This window comes from Embiotoca jacksoni, unplaced genomic scaffold (genome assembly GCF_022577435.1).
Source record: "Embiotoca jacksoni isolate LCO1_2020_lvr unplaced genomic scaffold, fEmbJac1.0.p SCAF_6, whole genome shotgun sequence".
NCBI classification, from domain to species: domain Eukaryota; kingdom Metazoa; phylum Chordata; class Actinopteri; family Embiotocidae; genus Embiotoca; species Embiotoca jacksoni.
The window spans coordinates 577,037-602,024 of record NW_027185414.1 but is presented as its reverse complement, the minus strand read 5'-3'; the positions used below and the strand labels follow the sequence as shown (position 1 = coordinate 602,024).

The 24,988-nt window shown below is 39.9% G+C and overlaps 1 protein-coding gene across 8 annotated transcripts in view; it reads right to left on the bottom strand.

The window, feature by feature from the left end:
* znf536 (zinc finger protein 536) overlaps positions 1-24,988 on the bottom strand; it is a 197,828-nt gene that overhangs the window by 94,645 nt on the left and 78,195 nt on the right. For 7 of the 8 annotated variants that reach the window (XM_069173410.1, XM_069173407.1, XM_069173412.1 and 4 more), the window contains one exon: positions 21,993-22,091. The gene's annotated coding sequence lies outside the window, so the exon portion shown is untranslated. Of the gene's footprint in view, positions 1-1,329; positions 1,613-21,992; positions 22,092-24,988 lie in introns of those variants that run through there. The other variant, XM_069173414.1, reaches the window with a different exon arrangement.

Genomic DNA, 24,988 nt, shown 5'->3' with positions numbered 1-24,988 from the left:
TTTATCTGTCTGTCGCTCTGACAGCCTTGCAGGGGATGCCATGGGAGGAAGATCAATGCAGGACAAGCGGATTCCCACAGTTCATTGTTCCGGGCCAGCCAAATCATCTTCCCAAGACGGCCGGGAGCTCAAAGCTTCCCTTTATGATAACCATCCCTGGTATTATTCCCACTATGATGATGATGATGACCTGCAGATGTCTCTGTCTGTGTGTGTGCGTGCGTGTGTGTGTGTGTGTGTGTGTGTGTGTGTGTGTGTGTGTGTGTGTGTGTGTGTGTGTGTGTGTGCGTGCGTGCACATGTACATCTGTGAACACCTCTCCCCTTTTGAGTGTGTTACAATAGAGGTCACAGTGGCATGGTCAGACCCCTGCAGCAGTGAATAAAGCACAGCGATGAGCACAGGATTAACAGTGTCAAACATTTGTTAAGTAGTCTGTCTCACACTAGTGATGTACAGTTGTTATAAATATATATATTTGGTCTGCTCTATGTCAGGTGACTTACACTTCCTCCTGTCAGATCAGTCAGAAAACCTTCGTGCAGTACTGTGTGTGTCTGTGTGTGTTAGACAACGAGCGTTGTAGCGTAGAGTGCTCATGCATGGTTACACTATGGGAAGAAAGAGGCCAGAGAGACAATGGCCACAGTGTATCTATCATAGCTTACATCACTGGCCACTCTCTGCACTGCATGTCAATGCAGCAAACAGACACACACACACATTGGTATACTCTTCTATTTTTGTGAGGACACCCATTGACAGAATGGATTCCCGAGCCACTTTCTCTCATCTTAACCATCACAACTTAGTGCCTAACTCCAACCCTTACCCTGATTCTAAACTTAACACTAAAACCAAGTCTTAACCCTAAAACTGTCCATTAAAGTTGTGAGGACCAGCCTGACCGTTGTCTTTGTGCAGAAATGTCCTCATAACAATCAAAAGGCGTCCTCGTAAAAGTAGAAACTCATCAGCGTACATACACCCTCCAATTTACACTTAACCATAACCTTAACCAGGACCTCAGAAATTGTGTTTTGTCTCAATCAGACTGGGCTTTGGTCTCCATGAGGACTGCTGGTCCCACCAAACTCTGTGTCCAAAACTGGAAAATTTCCCTAAACATAAAGCATGTCTTCAATTCAGAATTTGTTGATTTACACTATGAGGACTTGCTTTTGGTCTCCAGTCCCCATTATGTGACTATGTAAAGAGATTTAGGTCCCCCTATACAAATAAATCTGTCAGTCACATTTTGGGGCACTGCAGTGATGACCTGCAAGATTCAAGACTGAGACTAATAGAAAGTCGAGTTCAGTCACTCACTCTGATTTCCAGGTGATGGCGGGGAGAAAGAGACAAACAAAGAGAAAGATAAAGTAGTTGAATGTCAATACGGCCTAAATAACACAATATCAGAAATAATTGCTGTTTTCTTCCACTCATGCTGGGCGCTTTCTTGTAGAGTTTTGCATAATGACTACAGTCGAGGTGGGGTGGATGCGGAGGCGATAGTGGTGGGTGTGTGGCAGCGGTGGAGGTGGTGGTAAAGGGAGGGGTTGTTGTGACAGGTGCTGAAATCCAACTAGGGAGGCAAAGGAGACAAAGGTTCAATTTACTAAAAGGAGACTGTAATTGTTACACAGCTAATTAAGAGAAGAAGTATCTTTTTTGCACTCTCAACTATTTACAGAGAGCTGTGTGTGCATACTTTGGGAGCTAAATTGTGCCTTCAAGCTAAGTGAACGTATAGTAAAGAGTCACACAGTGCATGCTATGTGTGTTTTGAGAAAGGATGAGGCGTTACCTCAACATACAACATCTTTTCACAGCTTCTCTGCTGTTGGGAGTTTGGGACTTTCTCTTTCTTTTTTCTGCTAAAACAAAAGTTTATGGCTAATTAGCATCACTCATTACAGGAAGCGAGTCAGGTAATTATTTTACATCATGCTGCCGATAATTGAATGATTCTTCAATGTCTGAATGTTTGAAAGTATCCCCCCCCCCCCCACACACACACACACACCCCAACCCCCATCCACCCCACCCACCCTTCTTTTTCTTTTTCTTTGAGGAAGATAAGAGAGAAGCTGGATACAGGTACCGCTGCCATATGCTCTTGAATGAAAAACCTCTTCTGTCGAAGCAAATGGGATTTTTAAATATTGAAACTGCTGCATGTCTTTTTAATATGACCGTGTTAAATCTCTCTTTATTCCATCACTTTGATAAACTCTCCCTTTCATTCTCTCTCCTCTCCCATTTTCTACTTGTCTTTTTTTTCCCCTTAATCTGAAGAGTTTGAAGGGAATTTCAGCTCTCTAAGAAGAAGTTAAACTTATTTTGCAACCACGCTGTCTTTTTTTTTTTTCTTTAAGCAGCACGTTTCCTGTTTAAGAAAGCAAACTAATCTCATCAAAGCCATCAGGAAGCTGAGACTTCAGTGGAAATGCGTGCGATTCTCTGCATATGTTACAATATCTCTTAGTGGCCTTACAACCGCCATTGTTCTCACATGCTTTTGGTACAACTGGGGAACAAGAAAAAGAAAACAAGCAGCGCACTCTCTGCTTTCGCTCCTTTTACTTCAAAGTGAGATATGTACAGTGTGCTAATGTGGCACTTGATATAAAAGGAAAGGAATGAGAAGAAAGTGAGAGAGGATTTTCTACTTTAAGACCAGGGTGTATTTATTACAGACTAATTGTCGTAGAGGAAGTGCTTTAGAGGGGTGTGCTCTCTGGAGAGAGGGTGGAGGGCCGCAGGGACATAAGAGAGCATGTTTATCTATCAGACTTTATCAGAAAAACAAAGTGGTGACTGCTCTTAAGATTAAAGATTGGGGTCTGGGGGAGTGGAGAGGGATGAAAAGGTTTACAGAAAGAAATAATAGAAATGAAAGACCGATAAACAGAAAAAGAGTGAAAAAGGAAGAGAGATGCCAGAGATGCCAGTGAGGCAGCGTTTGCGGCGATGCCAATGATTTAGTGAAAAGCAGCCGTGATTAAAAGCAGGAAGTTGGGTGAAACCTCAGAGAAGCTTTTTTTTTTTTTTTTTTTTCTGCAGGCCCCTCTGTGAACTGGACAACAAATGCAGTGTTAAACACACACACACACACAGAACTCATACTTCCACATCTGTTTGGTCACAATTTCGAAAATGTATACTGTGAATGCACACAATTCATACATTTGCGAAAAAGGAAAAAAACATCTAAAGTTAAATTCAAGCAGCCTTTCTTTGTGCGTTTAGATGTGTATGAACATGTTGTCTTTACTGTACTCCAAAGCTATATGGATAATGTAGTGCTGCCAGAGCCCACCAGAATGATGCTCCACTTCAAATGAAGAAATTAAATGTTTACAGTTCTCTTGGTCAAGTTAAAATTTATTTGCATTTTTTTACGTTTTTGGAGGTCAAATCATCTCTGAAGCATATGTCATGCAAGACAATAAAAACAAATGCAATAGTCAAAGTTGTCATATTGACATTTAAGGTGTATTGAGAGAGAAAGAGCTTAGACAAACATATTTAAATAGATGGCCCTCTTTAAGATTTTGCGAACATTGAAGTCATATCAAGTCTATTTTTATAGTCCCAAATCACAACAGAAACCATCTTGGGGTATTTCTTATATAAAACTGGTTGATGTGAATTGTCTAGCTGGTTGCACCAAACCTAGCCATCCAAGATAGTGGACTCGCACACCCAATTATATTCAGGGGATACAATGTCCTCTCACTTACTGACAAAATAAATATCCACTCAGGGGTGAGCAGGTGAAAATTTTGCAAGCAGGAGATCAATGATAGTGGTTGGGCAGTCTGAGATTATAGTCATGTGCTCCCTTAAGATTCTGTATGGACTCAAAGTGTTTTTCTCCTCACGGGCTGCAATATCGCTTGTGTAAAGAGATAGTCTGCTCGTTGTGAAGAGTCGCACAACAATGACATTTGTGGCCGCCCACCACTGAGCCTGGTTCTGTCGAGGTGTCTTCCTGTTAAAAGGGAGTTTTTCCTTCCATCTATTGGAGGTTTTTCTCCCTTAAAGGGGAGTTTTTTTTACTCCCAGTTTACGTGGGAATTGTTGAATTGTCGAATTGTCCTTACAACAGAACTTTACAACATTTACAACATTTACAACATTACAACTTTACAACATTATACAGAGGAACCCTGTTGGGTTCCTCTGTATAATGTTGTAAAGTTCTGTTGTAAGGACAATTCTCTTACAATTTACAATTACAACATAGGTTATTTCAAGGCACTGAACCTGTGTTATAATTTAGCACTTTATACTGTAAATAAATTTAATTGAATATTTGTGCAGCTCCTCTACAACCACATGCATAGGTCTCATTTTCGCTTGTGGAATTTGGCAGCATGTCATACTTGCACATCTACAGTTGCCAAGGGGTATGTGAAAATATTTACATTAAATGAGATAGTCAAACATAAAAAAAAAAACCTTGACTGATGGTTTAAAGTGAGGCCATTTCGCCAGTCCTCACTTATGTAAAGGGTCAGATTAGAATTAATATATATATTTCGAAAAAATATTTAAATGAAATGAAGTTTTATGCCAATTAAATTGTATCAATAGCCAGTAAAATGTCCACGAGAAGCTCCAAGCTGTCTGTATCAGTCTGCCGGTATGTGACTATGTCCCAGGATTCTGCGCATCTGTCTACACCAGAGCCTCAGCTCAGAGCTGTCTGCCCTGCAGGCCAACACAGCATTTTTTCTCTCATTCTTCTCTGCCCTGCTTGACCTTCAACATTGTCACCAACTTACATATGTTCCACAACAAAGGCTACATTTCACACACTCATTTTAAAGACAGAGTGCACACACACTCAAACACACGCACACTCACATTTGAGTCTGCGTATGCTCTGGTCAGGGGCTGAATTCGTTAGGGCAGTGTATGTTTATAATTAAAAATTACCTCTCTGCAGTAAAACGTATTAACAATCCAAACGTATTTTCTTATTTCAAACTCATACGAAAACACTCCCTTGTATTACTCCCTTTACACACACATAATTTAACTCCCATAGGTGAAGAGAAAAAACACATTGATACCGTGTGTCAAAATGATGTGCTGCATTATGTTTTTTGTTTTTGTTTTTGTTTTTCTTCCCAACTTAAAAGAATGCCACTAAATTACTAACATCCAAACAGCTGTGGCTGTTCGGGAGGAGTGATTTGTCTGTATAAGATGCACTTTCATTAATGTCTAAGTGGTTCCTGGGGCTTGCTTGAACCTTACAACTTTTATTGTTTAGGAGAGAAATATCTTGACATCTATAGTCGTACTAGAGAAATGCCTGACAGCAGCAGTTTGACCACAACAAGCGAGCCTAGTAGCCAGTTGATTGCTTGTTCCTGCAACTTGAAGGGGTACTGAAGAGGCGGCATCAGTTTGCCTCAAATTCCTCCTCTTCACACTTACACGCACACACACACACACACACACACACACACACACACACACACACACACACACACACACACACACACACACGCGCGCACACACACACACACATACTCCATGAGTTCCTGAGCAGCCTCGGGGTGTTGGATGTGGGCAGTGGTGGGAGGTGGAGCTGGGTGTGGGTGCTTATAATCTGCATGCCCTCTGCCGTGTCCCACCACCGCAAAACCCCTCTTCTTTTCTGCCTCACCTCTCTGGCAATCCCCCCTCTCCCCTCAATCTCACCGCACTCCTTCCATCCCTCTTCATATTTTCTCCCCCTGCATCTGATTAAGTTAACAATGTGGTGTTATTTGCATGCTGATTTTGCAGACCCCACCACCCCCAACTACTCTCTCTCTCTCGCTCTCGTTCTCAATTCTCTGACAAACAAGAGAGGCAGGATCAGAGTAATGTGATAGCACAGCAGCCAGCCAATGCAATCTGCCTCAAAGACCAGGTGTTCACAATCCACCTCCCTCTTATTTCCTACCTCCATCATTTTGCTTGTTTTTATTCCTGCTATTCTTCTCTTTTATTCCCTCCCCTTAGTTCTTCATCTTCGTCTCCTCTCATCTATCCCTGGTGTGTTTATAAGGTTGTATTATAATCAAATCTGGAGCAAGGGAGGCCTGTCTTTTTTTATTAATTATAGGCCACAGCTGATGTGAATGTATTCCGAAAGCATCTTCAAAATAGGTCGGCGGTACAGTTTGCTATTCTTATCACATTTAAATGTCAACATGGTGCACAGCCCTACAAATTAGTTCAGGCAGGCTTCAACCCCCATTTAACATTTAAAGCGCCATTCTGTAGGGCTCAAAGAGCGATTTAAATCAGTTTACACACATACGCATATATACAGAGATAGCGCTTCGTCTTTCAAACTTCTCATTTCAACACAGACATTTAACTGCCAACCTTTGCCTAAGAGAATTCAGTTCAGCATCTGGATAGGGTGGGGGGGTGGAAAAAAAATAACAGACCAAAAAAGGAAATACAAAGCAACAGAAACAATGCATTAGGTTTTATGAATAATAAATTTGGTAGTTGTTTCATGCAGAGAAGATCATGGTTTTTAGCATCTCCGCATAAATCCACTGCCTGGATGAATAAATCAGAAAAGGGAGACATTTTCTTGAGTTGTAGCTTATCACTGGTAAAGAACAACAATGATTTGAAATACATCTGTTCATATGCAGTGCCAACTAACCCCTATAGAGCAGCACAAGACAATAGAAGCCTACGCTGTTGTTCTACACATTGGTGGCTGGGCATACCAAATAGAGTTTACCTATCATCCCCTCAAACACACACACAGACACACATACAGTCACACACAAATGTCTATTGATGCAAACATAATCAACAAAAAAGAATCACGTACAATCCACCATAAAACAGTTTACATTATTTTTCCCCAACAAAACATGACTGTATTATTCCATTTTCAATAGAAACTCTGAGATAGCTTGCTGTGAATTAAAAGCTTGATCCACTGGCTGTGACAGCAGGACATAATTGAAGGAATACAAAATTAGTAAAGTTAAGAACCATGGCTCGAATGTCGGCATTAAAAAAAAAAAAAAAAAAAAGAAATCCTCTAAATTTTGGGTGGAATTTTAGAAATGAACCATTAAACAATAATCAAATATATAGTTGTGTTGATACTGGGTTGTAACCTCTGTCTCTGTTCTCCATGACCGTTGACACTTTAACGCTGTTGAATCCGTCCTGGTATGTCATTGAAAACTGCATAAATGTAAAATGTGGACATCATTAAGTTACTAATTTGGCTGTTTGAATGTTTGTTCTACTACTACTTCCATATCATTTATTTACAGGCTGTACATTGTGCCTGTGCTTCATGACAGGTGTGTTTTAAAGACAACAAATAACATCTGATTAATTACGTTCTTAAAATGATACAATTTAATATAATACAACAATGAACTAGTACATTCAAAACCACTGGCTCCAGTGAATAATTTTACTTAACTGTGAACAGTTGCCTTCAAGAAAAGCATGTGAAGTGTGTAGTTGCTGCACACAAACGCACACACACACACACACATACACACATCCAAGTAAGAGCCCCCAAGTCAGAGCGGTTATGACAAGGGAAAGGGGTGATGTTCAGCCTTAAGGAAAAGTTGGCCCTGTCAAGCTGTTTCATGCCATTGAGATGTAGGATCAACTACTTGTCTACACACACACACACAAGCACACAGAGCCCCGGAGCAGTAGCCCTGTTAAGAGACTTGCTTTGCATCATTACACTGCTGACCCCAGTTGTTCCAATGACTGTATGACTGTCTGGGGGGTGTGTGGGGGGGGAGGGGGGGGGGGGCTCAAGCAAACAAAGCAGACAATTACAAATTTAGATTAGACAGAAAATAACCAAAAACAAAAAAAAAAAACTGTAAAGGGATATTTAAAAATGTAAGAAGCATAAATGGTGATCCTCAACACTAATACACTCCTCTATTGAGTTAAATCCATTTTCGTTATGTTTAAGTTAGTGTATCGTTACATTATATCATTATATACGACTTAGTATATATTAGGTAGCCTAATATGAGAACAAGAGCCAGTGTAGGGGTCACAGAGAGACTTGAGTATCAGCTTACAATTGCCCTATTACATCAGCATAAGTAACTGAATCCAAAGAGCTAACTAGCTTATAAGAGACCCAATCCCTCTGACTGGCTTCCCTCTACCTCTAGGCTTGGCTATGACTCTTTCCCATCCAGCCCAAAGCAGAATGCTCTATGGGTGTGCCTAATGTGGACTCGCTGAAATGTCAAAGCATTATATATCCTTTTACGCACAGAGTGGCCCCTAAGGGTTTAATTGACTATGCTGTAAAGTGAGTTTGAGAGCCACGAGAGAGTGCGATGAAGATGAATATGTTTCATTAGAGGGCAAACAGAGCCTGATGGCTAGAACTGGCATTGAAAGAGGGGTAAGAGTCTAACACTGATTAAAAATACATTTATCCATTCACAGTCCACAATGAAATGTACAGGCACAGTTGTCCACTCCTTGGACGATTCACCTTCAGTGAACTTACTAGGTTAGCGATTCACAGTTACATGTGTTGCTCCCCTCTGTCTTTTTTTCTTCTCTCCCGGTTGGCCTCTGTCTTTCTCTGAACCAAACAAGAAAGGAACGAGCATCCAACAACTGCCTGGTGACTTCAAATACTCGTCAAAAAAAGAACAGAGCAGAAAACAGAGAGGAGAAGGGAGCCCCACTACTATCCCGCGGCCTTCGTTTACCAATTATACTGAGTACCTGCTGACAGGTTTGTTGTCACAGTGTCTGCTTAGCCACCCAGCTCCCCTCATCTCCCCCCTTCAACATCCCATCACTTTTCATCCCACTCTGTTACAGTTTACCATGTGCTACGGAGAGGGAGCTCATGGCAACTCCAGGCAAACCGATGAAACAAAAGAAAAGGAGGATACGGACAGAGACAGTAGAAAGTTTGGGTCCAAGATTTGGGTTTCAATCAGAGAAACATTTACAGTAAGAGCAACACAAGTTAAGAGAGCTTTTTAAGGCTCTCTTGCAGGGCTAGTTCAATATATGTTTTTGAAGACCCCTCGTGACAGCTGTTGTTGCCAATATTTTGTCAAAATAAAAAATAAAAATGTACAATTGTAAGAGACAGTAAGAGAGGTGATACAATCGGTTTGTTATCAGGCCACACTAGACATAAAGACTTTCAAACTTAGTTTGAGAAAGTATAAAAGACCAAAATATTCATCATTGTCAGTGCATTTTCACAACCTCCCAAGCCCTCAGTCTAAACACAAATGTATTGTTTCACTGTTATTTTTAAGTAATATAATATCAAAGTCATCAAAGTAAAACACAACAGCATTATGTTGATCTAATTTTCGTTAAATTTAAAAAATATTGTTCCAAACTTCTTTACATTTATTTCCCACTTTCCCTCTTACTATTTCACTCTACATTTTGTTTCTTCCCTGTAACACAGGGAGGTTTAAAGACACAACATGAGTAGTGCACACATCACCACCCCCTACCCATTTCCCCTCTGTCTTGCCATCTCAGAAACTCAGTCAGCCCACAAACACAACTGAGACAAAACATAATCGTAATGGCTCATTAAAGGGAATGGAGACGACTTAGGAAAACAAAGCAGCCTTCACTGGGCTGTCACCGAAACTCCTGCGGTGGTACGTCCAAACTCCAGCTGGTGACAAGGAGGCAAAAATGTCTTCCTCCCACCGAAACTCTCGTCGGTTTGGAGTGTTTTGACTGCACTCGACGTGTCTCTATTTGTTCTGTGACAAATCTAATGTGTTCTCAGGAGAGTGACAGACCACTGCGCTCCAGAGAGAAGAGAAACATGTGTGTTCACCTTCTTTTTCTCAACTGTCAGAGAAGGTATAATTCAAGAGGTAAGACTAAAGTATTGTACATCTGTAAAAAAAAACAACACTTCGACAAGGTTGTGTTAGAATCAGGGAAGGTTGGAGTGAAGCCGATTCTTAAACTTAAACTTAGTCAGGGTAACAGTGGGGGAACTTAAATAAAATCCTATTTATTTGGCGGCAAATCACAACTCAAGTTATTTCAAGGTACTTAACACAGCAAAGTCCTTACAACAGATCTTTACTGCATTATTCACAGAAACCCTAAAAATCAACAATTCCCACATAAGCTAGGGGGGGGGGGACTCCCCTTTAAGGAAGTAAAACCTCCAACAGAGGAGGAAAAACTGCCTTTTAAAAGGCAGAAACCTCCGACAGAACCAGGCTCAGAGGTGGGCGGCCATCTGCCTCGACCAGTTGGGGTGAGGGGAGAGCAGGGTTTAGGGTCGAACTCGACAGAAAGAATGAACATCAAGAATACTAACTCTTGATGATGGTGCTGGAGAGACTTATCTAAAGCAGTGGATCTGCACAGAGGGTCAAGACCCGAAGTCTGCTTGAGTGGGTCACGGATGTGTGTGAAAAAACAAACAAACACAATCTTGCTTTGCCACTAACTTGTTAAACATTGAAGACCATATCGTCTCATATATTTTGTGTGTTTTATCCAAAAGTCTCATAAACAAAACAAGAGTTTCTTTAGTACAGCCAAAAAAAAGTGCTAAAGAAATTTGAGCCCTCTTGTGTTCACAATATTCACACTTGGTCAGAAATATATTGAGAAAAATAGTGTGTTTCTCTTCAAACTTATGACATTGGATAATTTAGTGGCAATCAATCAATACTGAGTAGAATGGCACTGTAAACTCTATCCTTTTGTCTTCCACTCTGCTGAAGCTGCTCATCTTCTTTTGGAATATGTTTCTCACTTGTTTCCTGACTGAAGCTGCTGTGTACAGCTAATCCCATAGGCAGCCCCTGACCCGGCACCTATTGCAGTGAAAGCACAGTTGTATCTGCTTAGCAATTCCCCAGTAATTAAGGAAGGCCCGCACCATGCCTAAACCTCTCCCTGACAGTGTTGTGTCTGCGCTGCATGGAGACAAGTCATAAGAGGCTTAAGGCTCATGTACCTGCCACTCTGCCTGTGTATGTTTCAAGAATAGATGGACAGAAGATTAAAAGTGATTGGAAAGTTAAAATCAACCACCTTTACTGCTTTTTTAATTACTGTGAATTTCACCTCAATGTGAGCCGCACTATAAATACGTCCCAACTCCCAAGAGGCCCTGAAATTCAACTTGTAAATGAACGCAGAAACACACACAACCCTTTCACAAAATGACCAAAAACTGAACCCACACTTCTCAGAAACTGGGCCAAACCATATGTTCTGTGTATTTTGGGATCAGGCTGATTCATTGTCATGATAGCATTCAAAAAATTAGATATTCAAAAAAGAGGTAAATTTGAAGAAGCAAGAGTGGACGAGACAGAGTAAAGCCTTGACAGGAGGGAGGGAAGACCAACAGGAATATGTGATCAATCCAGATTTTAAGGAGGGTTCCGGAACAATAAAATAGGGTTGAACTTCAGCAAGATCAGCATCCAGGGAAACATTAAAATGGAAGAACTTTTTTTATTTGACAGGGATAAACTGATCTGTAATTAGGTCAAATGGATTCAAATAGAAAGTTGAAAGATATATCATTTTTTTGGTTCGGGTGCGTAACTGGTTTGTATGGATTCCCAGGATGGCAGGAGTTAAAAGTGAGAACAAAAAAGAGAGAAAATGGGAGATGAAAAACAGTACATTCTGTGAGACCTGAGAAAGTTTAATATGAGGATAATGGATCTAAGAGAGACAAAAGTGAGAAAGTGTTCTGTGCAAGGGTCAATGATTAAGAGAAAGCAGACAAGGTGAAACGTGCTGATGATGTCTAGAACAGATGGGTCAAAGGAAAGAGGGAGAAAAAGAGAAAAGAGGAGAGTTACAGAGCACACCCACACACCCACTGCAGGAATGAGCTGCGTTTCATCAAAAGGTAAAGGCATGTAAACATAAATAAAAGTTTAAAAAACTAAAACAAGTGTTCCTTTACACACCTATCCCTTCACATAGAAAACCAGAGGGACCGCTACTGATGTTTTGTTTTTTTTAAATACATGTGCTCAGGCCTTTAATGGATCCAAAAACTAGAAAGCTGCTAGATAAGCTCAGTTTGCAGAGGCACTTAAAAAGAAAAGCATGACAACAAAGTTGAAGAAATGGGGACCAAGTTTAAACAAAGACATTTCATAAATTAAAGAGGTGAGGTGATTGTGAGGAGCTCGGTTTTGCAAAGTTGTAGGTTGTATAGGAAATACTTTCAAACAAGAACACTTATATATGATGTTCCTCTTTATTCTCTCTTGATGTAGTCACTTTTTTAAAAAAGTTAACATATCATTAACACATCATTGCAAAATAGATGAATAGTCATTCAAAAGATAATAATCAACAAATAATGACTAAGCATCAGAAATAAAGTCAAGTCAGCTTCTGTTACTTCTGTTGGGCCAAATCAGGACAATCACATGCTTAAGTGAAGGTCTGATACATGTATAATCTCTACAAATAATTATTAGACATGAATATTGCACAAACTGCTTATGGAAATGTTTTTTTGTGAGTCATGATATGTGTTCAATTGTGGGCAACTGAATTTCCAGGTGGTTTTATCACCTTAACATTTGATTATGACAAATTTAAAAACTAAACTAAACATTGCAAAAGACTACAAAAGCTGGCTGCTTTTACAGCAAAATCATGGGTGTAATCTTTTTTTTTTTCAAATTTTAAAGTGCACTTTAAGTAATTTGATGCTTTTTTTTATAGTATACTTTATACATACTCTTTTTACTCTACGACATTTATTTGACAGGTATTGCCTGGTGACGATTTTATATAGAGAACATGTATTCTCAACTCATAAAATCCAATGTATTGTTGCAGATAAAAATATGCCGCAAAATAAAGTAGTTATAATTAGCTCGACTTCATTCAATTTCAACAATCAAAATGTACTGTTGTTGTCGTACATGTTAAGACTGTAGTAAAATGATCCAGTAATCCCACAAGAAAAATATTTTACCCTGAAATGCTATGCAATGAGCACAACACTTCTACATTGGATTGCGCAAACACTGAACCGTTTTCACTACTAAACACTACGAAAGAACAATACAAAAATTAAAAAAAAACATCAGGTGGATTTGAACTACAGATTCATATCATGTCTAATTTAGTCTTCTCCAACCTAAAGTCAGTTCCACTGTGTCAGAAAACACAGAATTATTGTCTTTCAGTTGACAAGGACTAAAAATACACAGACAATAGCTTTGAGATGAGCAGAAGCAAAGAAGGAGAGAAAATCTTTTGTCCGTCAGCTGTGTTTTCACTCCACTTTCCACCCCATGCCAGTAACTGCAGAATAAACGGATATGTGAATTAAACCCTATTGTTTTAAAAGATCTGCTTCTAAATTTAGGTGCCGCTCTTGTTCTGCCTAAATGTGAAAGAATTTGCCAGTTATGTTTGTGTGTTTTATTTTCTTCCTTTCCTTCATCCCTCATTGTCATCTCCGCTACATACATCTCATATTGTTTGAACAAGTGCGAGTGGTGTATCTGTGCATGTGTCAAGGCAAGAGGAAAAAAAAAAAATACACACACACACATATATAGTTCAGCCATGCGATTTTTGCAATTAGAAAAGACACAAAAATAATTATTCTGCAGCGCAGTCAGTCAACATATCCTGAGTCGATGATGCACGGATCACGTGTTTAATAAAAAAGGTTAATCAGTTGTTAATCAGAGGATTAATAATGTGTTATTTTCTTTACAAAATCATTAATATTATGCCATAAATATTTAACATTGATAGGTCTTTCCTTTCTTCTTTTTTTTTGGTGGCACAGACAGCATGGGGGTGGGGGTAATATGTGTTTGGTGATGCAGGGCAGAGTGAGCAATATCCAGACATTAATGTGCATTAATCATGCTTTGGTGAAGACAAATAAATTCATTCATGTTTATTAATACAACCTTGGAGAAAACAATACTCTTTACATTATTCACCGAGTTATTAATAAAGCATTTATGAACAGAAGGACCACAAAACAGGGACTGGGGATCAGGAAGAAAGAAAGGCAGATTAAAAAAAAAAAAAGAGAAACAAAAAGGAAATAGAGAGCAGAGGTCAGAGTCAAAAAGCCAGGAGCAAAAGTTGTGTGTTTAGGATGGAGGGGGACATTTAGTGAGAGAAGAAGTCTGTGTATGTACGTAAAACAGTGAGAGTAGTTCACCACTGGAAAGCTGGGGGTTAAACAGAGATTTTCTGCCCTCACTCTTCTTCTCCTTGACAAATTACCCTGCCCGTTTGTTAATCAAAGCAAAACAAATATTGCTTTTAATTCGCTCCATTTGTTTGAATGAACATACAGACATTCCCAAAATACTCATTCCCAGCTCAAATGTAATTAAATTGTGCCTTTAGTGAAAACATGCAGTGGTACTCCAATTAGTTGTGTTTTTGTCATTGGGTAAAGACGGAGAATGGCAGTGGGTGTGCCCCGGGCACCTCAGCGTCCCGACATGAAAGTGTGTCTTAGCAGGCGGGGGGATTGGCCGTAGTATGTTTGTTAGACAATGTTTGGATGCACATGGCTGACTGCAACAGATGTGTTTGATGATTTAGAGATCTGATCATTTTTTTTAAACTTGTTTTATGACTGTCTTATAAATTATCATTTTAAACCAGAGAGCCATTCTCTCAACAACGATGGCAGCATATGTTTTTAGTTTGAAACTCATGACAAATCCAAACCAAGTAATATTTGTGCCATGATAAAAAAAATTCCATCGAGATTATTTCACTATTAACTTGTTTTACTGGCAACAAATGTAAGACTTAATATATAGAATATATACTAGAATATATCGATATATACGGCTTGTCATTTTCCTGCTGCAATATTTGCTGCATCCCTCTTGCTGTCTACTCTGACATTCTGGATCAGATTCGGGTTTAAATATGATATTCCCATGTGATTGCTTGTAAAGTGTACGTTGCTGTGAATGGTCATTTACGTGTCAATCAACTGGTCCCTAATCATATCCCTATCTCCGTCCCTACTTTTAAAACTAACCTTAACCCTCTCACAATGTAACAACCAATCACAGACAAAACGTCCCTCCCAGGGATCCAAATGTCGCACCAGCACAGCGCTGGGTCTTACAGCTCCAGCAGGCTTACTAAAAGTTGGCCCATCAGAAGGAAAATGGCTCGGTGACTGGCGCGCTGATCATTTCCATCCTCCACTGATCAGTTGCCACTGGGCTTAGGTATGGTTAGTGTGAGGCACTGCTGATGAAAAGGTGAACAACACTACAGGTGTGTGACAAGAGGCAAACTTCCAGGCCCATTCACAGCCACAACCCAACTTTCTGCCTGGCAATGTGAATAATGGCCTTTAGACACTGGGGGTCTTGTTTTGTGTGATTAAAATCGTCAATATATTTTTTTGAATAGCTGTTTTTGTCATGATTACATTCACACAGAATTCTCATTCAGATGCTGCATTTGAAGCTCACACAGAGGGATTTGCAGGCCAATCCCTACAACTTTCAAGGAGCTTCTTCTGTCTTGATCGGTTTACCTGTATCATCAGGTCTGAATCCAACAAACAAAACTTCATTCTGAGATCATGGATGTTTGTATAGCTGTCTATATCCTGTGTTAAACTGATACACAGATGCTCTAACATGATATATTGTAGTGCACAACAGTCAAACAAAAAAGAGTTTGCCTCCTACCGTGGGAAATCCTAATACATTATTGCCAACCGTACAGATTTTAAAGAGATATTTTGGTTTTTAATCAGTTTTTTGGTTACAATTAGAGAAAAGCTGTCTCAAATTCACATTGCTGCCAGTGTGAAGAGTTTTTTTGCAAAATACTTGCTTGAAAATATTTAGCATTTTCTGGGTTAGGGTTAGACCTTAACACTCACTGTATTGGCACTAAATGGTTTGACACCCACCCCCGATCCAAATCATGCTAAAATGATATCATAGCACCAGTCAAACCAATGGACAGCACATGGGGTGGGTGTTTTATAAGATTATGTCAGTACTGTAATGTGGTCCATCTATGTACATATCTACTTATGTACATATCCATGCTTCTCCACCTTAACTGCTGTAATATTTTTTCTTTTTTTTCTTTGTCTTAAGCTCCAAATTGTATTTTTATTGAAGGACTATATGGATCGCTCAGCAAAATGTCATCCGTCAAGCTGTCGATGAATCCATCCTTTCATTTAATGATCAGCCTACCTGATATGCATTTTATGTGGCTCCATATATCTTTAATGGGAATCAATGGAAAGAAAAAATGCTGGAAGCCTGCAAGATGCCTGTCTGACTGGTTATTTGGTTATACGTACGGCTGTTCTTAGCCGTGTGGCTTTGTATCATATACACCAGGATGAATGTGGCTGCAAAGCTGGCTCGCTGTGGGTTAGAGACTGGCTTACACATGGGTCTGTACAATCCTACTGCTTCACCCACTTGCCTTCTCTTCATAAACTAAGGGACAAGACAGGGGGGAGAGGAAGATATTGAGTGAACGAGACAGAAAAATAGAAGGTGGGAAGGATGAAGGTAGAGAGAGAGGAAAAATAAAGACAATTAATGAAAGAAGAGGAAGAAGAGATGGAGAGCAGGGGTTTAAAAAGAATGAAATGAAACAGCCAAGAAGAAAGAGGGAAGGGAGGGACGTCCATTGGATGTGGTTTCAGTTAAATAGTGATTTCATCATGTGATTTTTTTTTTTTTTTTTTTTTTTTTTTTTTTGGGGGGGGGGGGGGTGCCTGTGGCAGCTCTAAAACACATAACTTTTTATGAAGTGAAAATCAAATATTAAAAATGACAGGCCTTATAAGTGTGCTGAGTGAGCTCGGGTCACGGAGGGAGGGAGGCGCGGGCGGCTTGTCAGCTACTATCTGTCAGGGTGAATTAGAAACAATCAGGGCCGAGTGAAAGGGAAGGTGATTGTTATTAAGCGGCGGGGCCCTGTGAGCAGGCTCCCCAGATGTGGCTGTGCATATAAAAGAACAGGAAGCCGGCAGTTTAATTCAGGAAACTTGCCGAGGCAAGCGAGCAATACCACAAAGGAGGAGAGGAAGGCGGTAGGTGCTTTTTTTCCTCTGCTCCTCTGACCAGCCCACACAGAGGGCAAAAGGGAGAAATCGCAGATGAAATCTATACAAGTCGACCCTAACACACACACACACACACACACACACACACACACACACACACACACACACACACACACACACACACACACACACACACACACACACACGCACCTACGGGAGCTCCCTGAGCTGCTGTCAGTGTTTAGTTTGGTACATGCACACACTTTTCTCACGTGCTTGTGGACAAGCACAGTGATGGACATGGACATGACTTAGTTTTGACTCCTTCGGTAGTACTGTCAAGTTGCCCTCCCGTACCCTTCTTAAACTCAGACAGATATCAACACACAGATTCCTATCAGAAAGACGGGGAAAGACTGGCACACAGTGGGGGTTGCTGCATAAGTTGGGGGCTGGTTGATCCGTACAATATGTTAGTCAGGAGAGGGTGGGGGTATTTGAATGACAGGGAGCGACATCTGCCAAAAGGCTGCAGCCTCAAAGGCACAATGGCCATTGTGACACTGCCACGCACACTGGCAACAACTCAGAGGAAGAAACCTAACTGGATGCCTCAGTTTAACTTTTAATTGGTTAAATGGATATCAAACAAAGTCTGATCATTATAAGAGGGTGTATTTGACCATAATGGGAGCCAATCTTCTCCTACCTCTTAGACAGAGAGTCAAGTGGATCCATTGTGTCCCAAACAGTTTCACTTAACACTAGTTACGTGAAATCAATGGGAAGTACAGAAGGGAAAAAAGAGCAGAAATGAAGGAGGTTGTTAAGATAGTTTCTTTCATATAGTGCTTCTGTCTCGGAGCGTGAAGGGCTTTGATTTCTGTTTACTTTGTAGTGAGAGATATCGCAAGAAATTATCCCTTCCCTTAAGAATCACTGATCATCCAATAGGTTGAAATAAAGCAGACTTCTTAGATGTTCTCTCCCTCTCTCTCTCCCTCCTGTCGTCTTTATTGTGGTGATCAGTCGAATGCTCGTCTAACACGAGCCATCTCTGGTTTCCACCTCCCAGGTTTCACTCTGTTGCCACTGCCGATGTAGCGGAGGTTATGGTGTTAAACACAGAGCTGCTAAACGTTCCCCAAGGTAATAACAGTCATTGTATATACAGTACTGTGCTGTACGGCAACAGGAAGTTTCTGCCAAGTGTGGAAGCAATATAAATGGAGAGAAAGAGGTAAAAAGGAGAGTTTCGGTGGTCAAAATGAAAGGAAATAGAAAAATTTGCAGACAAATAATTGAAATGAAGAGAAATGAGGAGTGCAAAAGAAAATAAGTGAAAGATGAATAATTGCTAAACCATACATAAGGAGAATAAATAATATGATGGTGAGCAAGACCATCCATTACGTTTACATATGTATATATATATATATATATATATATATATGTATATATATATATACACACACACACACACATACACACACACACACACACACACACACTGTGCTTATATAAAGATCCAAATCACATCATAAGTACACACCCTCACTTCCTCAGACAACATTATAGAGAGAACAATTCAGAATAGTTCCAACAATTCTCACATTAGCGTGAGGGTGAATGATTTCATATTATTTTTAGATTTTATATGTTAGATCAATGTGTGTCACACAAACTCATAGAGAGCCTAGCAGTATAATCTTTCATCACATGACATCATAATTATATCTGGAACGAAGTGAATTGTTGTAGTCCTTTTTTCACAAGTAAAAAATGATGTACAGTCTATTCATTACATTGTGTTTCAAACAGGAAACACAAATAGTTTTCTGAAGAACCATGATAGAGTTGGATTACTGCACAGAGGACAGTATTTCTCTCCTGACCAATTGACCTAATTTTCTTTTGATGAACAGAGAGAAATGGTATAAAAATATATGCTATTTTAAGGTATGTGAAAAAAAGGAAACCTGGCTTATCAGGGAAGACAAATGTATAGATATGGATGCTGTGGGTGGTGGAAACCCGCCTCCTCCCCTCCATCCCTACTCCAATCCAGTCCAATCCTACTTTTTCTGTAGGAACCCAAATCCAGGCCATGTCTAAGATTTCACAACGATTAGTGAGGGAAGGATGAGAAGGGATATAGAGATGTACTGGAGCAGCATTAGCCATTAATCACCAAAGGTGGGGCAAAAGGGAGAGAGGGGGAGATGGAGAGAGGGAGAGATAATGACAGAGAGTTCTGTCCATGGCCCTGCATACGACTTGTACTTTTGCTGTCTGGACCTCCAGGGGTCTTATGTTTGAATGTGGAACAGAGGTTCAGTAGCAGTACAGGAGCACCCTAATCCTGCGCCTTTGGAAGAGTAGTCAGAGATTCAAGATCAGTATATACAGTATGTAACATAAAAGTGACTGGCATCAATTTATTCCAAAAATGATTTCTGTGTGAAGTAGAACTGCACGTTTTAAGGGAACAGAATGTAAAGTTTATATTTCTTGTTATTTTGTCTATAATGACATCTGGTGTTTAAGTTTCTAATCTGGAAAAAGGAGAATACTGGATATTGCTACTCTGCATCTACAGTATTTCTTTTTGTTCCTCATTCATTCAGCATCTGACTTCTTTTTTTCTGAAGCTTTATTTATCTTTAAAGAGCTGATCCAAAATTACAAATTCGGGCTTACGTGGCTGTCTGCTCTTTGAAGCATTTATAGTCACCTGTCAACATGGCTGTTACTATAATGCCAACTCAAACACACACAAAATGTGTTCCCTCTTCCTGGAACTAAAATGTGAAGTCTGTAGAACACATCACCTTCCAAAAGCTTTGAATAATCAGCTTAAACCAACCTGTAAACCTGCTATCTTTCTTTTCGTAATCAACAAATTACACAAACTAAATGACAAAATAGGTAGTTTGTCATCACCTTCAAAAACAATCCATACATTTTCTGATCTAATTCACCTCTTTGCAGGACATTACCATCACAAAGAACAAAACAAATGGATTTGCCAGTCTTTTGATTTGCCACAACTATAGTTCACGTTTACTTAGACACTAAAACTACCTGGTTAATGAAAGAAAATAATGGTTAAAACACATTTGTCTTCATAACAACCTCCTTAAAAACCCTTGCTTTAATTCTGTTCAGTTAAATTTAATTTAATGTAATTCCATTCAATTTATATAGCACCAAATCGCACAATCAACACATTTCATCTCAGGGCACTTAGTAAAATTGCAGGAGTTTGCTTATCACGAAGAATTAAATGTAGGTGTGACAATAAATTCTAGTAACAATAAGACCTCTCATTAACATGTGACGATGTGTGGACTTTTGGACACATGGTAATCATCAGACTTACTCTGTATGGGGCGAGATTGTTAAGATATTGCCCATGTACAACCACCTGCTGTGCAGATGACTAAATCATATAATTATTCAGAAACACCACACCAGGTAAATGGATGTTTATACTGCTGTTTTTTTTCTGGGAAGTCAGTGTACAAAACCAAAATATTCTCCTGAAACTAAATGCATATTGAAATATCATGATTGGTCTGAATAATGTTAAAAAAAGTCATGCTCAACAGTGAAAGATGACCATGTGAGATATGTAACAACCTTGGAGCCACACCTCCCAGGAGTAGAAAAAGTAGCTCTGCTGGACAACAGGTTCCTCCTGTGTGTAGTGTTATCATTACTAGCAGCCTTGTCATGTGGAGCAGACATATAACACACAGACAAACTGATCGCTGTGGTGGGAGGCAAAGTGAAACAGGGTGACCATAAAACCAGAATGGCCTTCACTTAGTGTTTCCTGCATCACCCACTCACATCCTTACACCCATTCCTCTTTTTTTTTTTTTTTTTTTTTTTTTTTTTTTCTGTACTATGAATAAATTTAGTCTGTCCCGGACATGAAAATGTCAAATACCTAAAATACACCTAGGCTAAATAGCATATTAATTTTTAATGCCTGCTCATCCTATGCTGCTATTCTCATATCAAGCCTGTCTGCCAACAGCTGTTGCTGGCTCTGTAGCTGGGAATTTATCATCCATCTAGCTAAAGGAGGGGAGAGAGGGAGGGAATAAAAAAAGAGATGGGAGACATTGTTCAAGAGACAAGGGAAAGGGGAGGGACAGATCTGTGTTTTCATGGATCCCTACCTTGCATTTATATCACCCACACCTCGCAACTTTCTTACTTTGATATACGAGTGAGATTCAATTACACTAATGCCAAACATAAATTGTGCAAGATTTGTTCTTTTTCCCCCCTTTGCTGTGTGTTATAGTGCAAGTCTCCTCATACATAAAAGAGAAATAAGGAGCAGAGTGGTGACATTGACGCTGGAGGTAGTGACATTGGGGAGAGCGGCAGAGGGAGACGAGATACACTGAAGCAATGTGCCAGTGTGGGTGTTGAATGCCACCCATGTGCGTTTTTAGGTGGCATGTGGTGGATGATTATCATAGATTATCACAATCCAGATTGTTACAAGTTCTGTCTGTGCACATAGCAGCAGTGTACTGTAGCTGTGTGACTGTCTGTGTGTGTGTGTGTGTGTGTGTGTGTGTGTGTGTGTGTGTGTGTGTGTGTGTGTGTGTGTGTGTGTGTGTGTGTGTGTGTGTGTGTTTTGGTTTAAGACAGAGTGCCTTTGGGGACAAGACTAAATGTTGAGTGTATGATGAACAGTTGGAATGTGTGAGTGTATGTGTGCATATATTTGTGTGTATATCTGTCTTTTTTTCTTTTTTTTTTTTTTATCCTGACAATATGAGAAGCAAATATAATACAAGGTTTAGAAAAATGAGAGACATTTTTAATTTAAAGACATTTTGCTACAGGCTAAGGTAAGAATTGTGTGTTAACTTACCTTATTACACCAACTGCATACTGGTGGGCAACCTGTTTGTTAGGATCAAGAGGCCTCCTCTGTCACTCTTCACTGACTACTGCTTACTGGAATGGCAACCTACAGGGAGAAAAATAGGAGGGGAAGGATTAGAAGAGGAGATGATAATGATATATAGAGTTGAGAGGTGGAGAGAAAAATGGACAGGGGATGCAGCATGAAGAAAAAGACAGGAACACTGTAAAAGAAGACGAGCACGAGGTGGGGGGAAGGGTCGTTGTCAAGATGGAAATCTAACAAATTCAGTAAGCGCCGCTTCAGAGGTCAAGGGAATGCAGCTGAAAAAGGTTAAAGATGAAATCAAAGCCGGGGTGCTGCGGTGCCCGGAGGCACAGCTGAAAATCTATCCCTCCAAGGCAAGGCCACCGCTGACGCGAGGCAGACAAGAAGCTAAATACTGCATGCCACTCGGGGATCTTTCATTTTCAACCGATCAATAGGGGCTTATATTTATCAGGGCCTCCTAGCAGCTGCCACGTCTGACAACCTCCACTTCATTTTTGCTCTCCTCCTCTGTTCTTTTTTTCCTCCAGCTCCTCCTCTTCTCTTCCTCCACCTCCTCGCCCTCACACGCTAAATTGAGACCCATCGACCATGAAAAGGGGCAGAGACCCTGGATTGCCATTAACCCCCCTTGTGTCACTAGTCTGTCTAACACACACACACACACACACACACACACACACACACACACACACACACACACACACGCCTACACGCATACACACACACACACACACACACACACACACACACACACACACACACACACACACACTCATACGTAAATGCCCTGGAGATACAATTCTGCTAAAGGTCTGCCTCCCCCATCTTTGAAGAAACATGCCTTATCATTATGGCCTTGGCAGAGACACCAGCACCAGTGTCTTTTGTTCCTCAAGCTGCCCATGCCACCCAAACACACACACACACACACCGTCTTTTTTAAACACACTTGCACCAAGACAAACAAACATGGAGACACACATTGCCCTGGCGCAACCTGATTTCACTTTTAATTTCTACCATTTTATACATCTGTTTTTTGCAAAATTTATTTCTAATAACAAAAATGTCAAATCCCAAATTACTACTATAAATCTGCAGAGCATTATGAGAAGCGGAAGACTGGGTTTAGGGGTCTGAGTTAAAATAACTGTCTGTCTAATCATCTGCACAACAATATTTGCTGTGAGGCATTCTAAATAGATTATCGCTAGTCCATCTGTGTCATCATTGATTTATAAGGCATTAAGCTGCTTGGGGAAGAGATAGGGCCTCGCCTTCTCTGCTGTTAAAGGGGCTTCTTGTCGAAATCAGGGGCATGGCAATGGAACAACTGTGGCACTCGTCTAACCTCCCCTTTAATCGTTAGGCAAGAGGAAGTGAAAATAGGACGGGTGTATCTGTGTTTTTTTCAAAAAGGGAAGTATGAATCCAAATTTTCAGCATCTCTTTTTGTTTGGCGATACAAAGAGACTGGGAGGAGGGGAGGAAGTACAGGAAAAGAGAGAGAAACAAATAGCACACACAAACACATGCACATACACACATGCAGGGAAAAAAAAAAAAAAAAAAAAAAAAAAAAAAAAGGACATCATTAACATATGAATGCTATATGCAAATGGTAGGGAGAGAGCAGATGTTGTTGCATTTAATTGACCTATATGTGAATTGCATCCAAACCTTTCAGTGTTTTTCTGGGCCCACTGAGTACAGTTTTGACTGGCTTTCTAGTACCACTCAACACACGAGCAGAGAGCACAGTGATTTTATCAGTGTTTAAACATAAAGAGGATGACTAAACATGGAATAGAGTAGAAAAAAAAATAGAAAAAAGAAGTATCTTTGTTTAAATTTGTGAAAACTCATTGTTTGTCCCTGGTCCCTTTTTTTTGTCTGACCTCACGGCCTCACTGCTAGAACTGACTTTTTCTTCCTAACAGGTGGTGGAAAGTAACTAATTCAACCCAGTCTCACATCAAAATGTGTCATGGCTATGTTAGTCCGCATCACAAAACGCATTAGTCGCACAGTTCCGCCTCACTAATTGTAAGATGCTTACATTTTTCATGGTCTATTCTTTTCTAATGGCCTGCGTCCATGTCACGTAACTGTTTCAGCATGAAAGCGACTTGGTTAGATTTGGGAAAAGATCATGTTTTGGGTAATAAGTTACTTACTGGAGTGACGTTACGTAGATAATTTAAGTTACATTATGTGCGTTCTGTAAGTTTAATATGTTGCTTAAATCTGCTTGTTACTTGAAATTAATCTACATTTGTATTGTTTTTTCAACATTGCTCTTCTGGGTGGAAGTCTTGTATTTGATCCATCCAACCACACTGACTTTCTTCTCACAATTATTGAGCCATTGCTGTAAAACGATATGTTTGCGCTGTGGATTAATGGAGCTGTTTCACATTGTGATATGTAAGACTGGTTTGACTGAGTACATTTACTCAAGTTTATTTTATGCAACTTTATACTAATTTAGGAGGAAATAGTGTATTTTACTTCGTAGCTACAACGACAACTTAGTCTGAAGTTATCTTTTGAAGAAAAAGTGTATAATGAGGTTGCAAAATGCATAGCTAATGCTACCTAACAGTAGATAAAATAGCAAATATAATAAAAAATTAACACTCAAAGTTCAAGGCTCATGGCGAGCTGTATATATTGACTAGTCTATTAAGACCCATAAAAACATTGATCATATTTTCCAGTAGTGGTCTTACAGATATGTTCATTCTTCAACTTTGCATAGACATTAACTGAATATGTTTCCCTATAATGCTGATTTACTTTATGTAAGATAGGCGGAAATATGTTTTTGTCAACACATCTGTTGTGGAAAATCTGTTTGTATATGAACATATTTTAAGGAGCCATTGTGGGGCCTCAGATTTCTGTTTAACACTGTAAAAGTGAAAGTAATATGTACACACACAATTTAT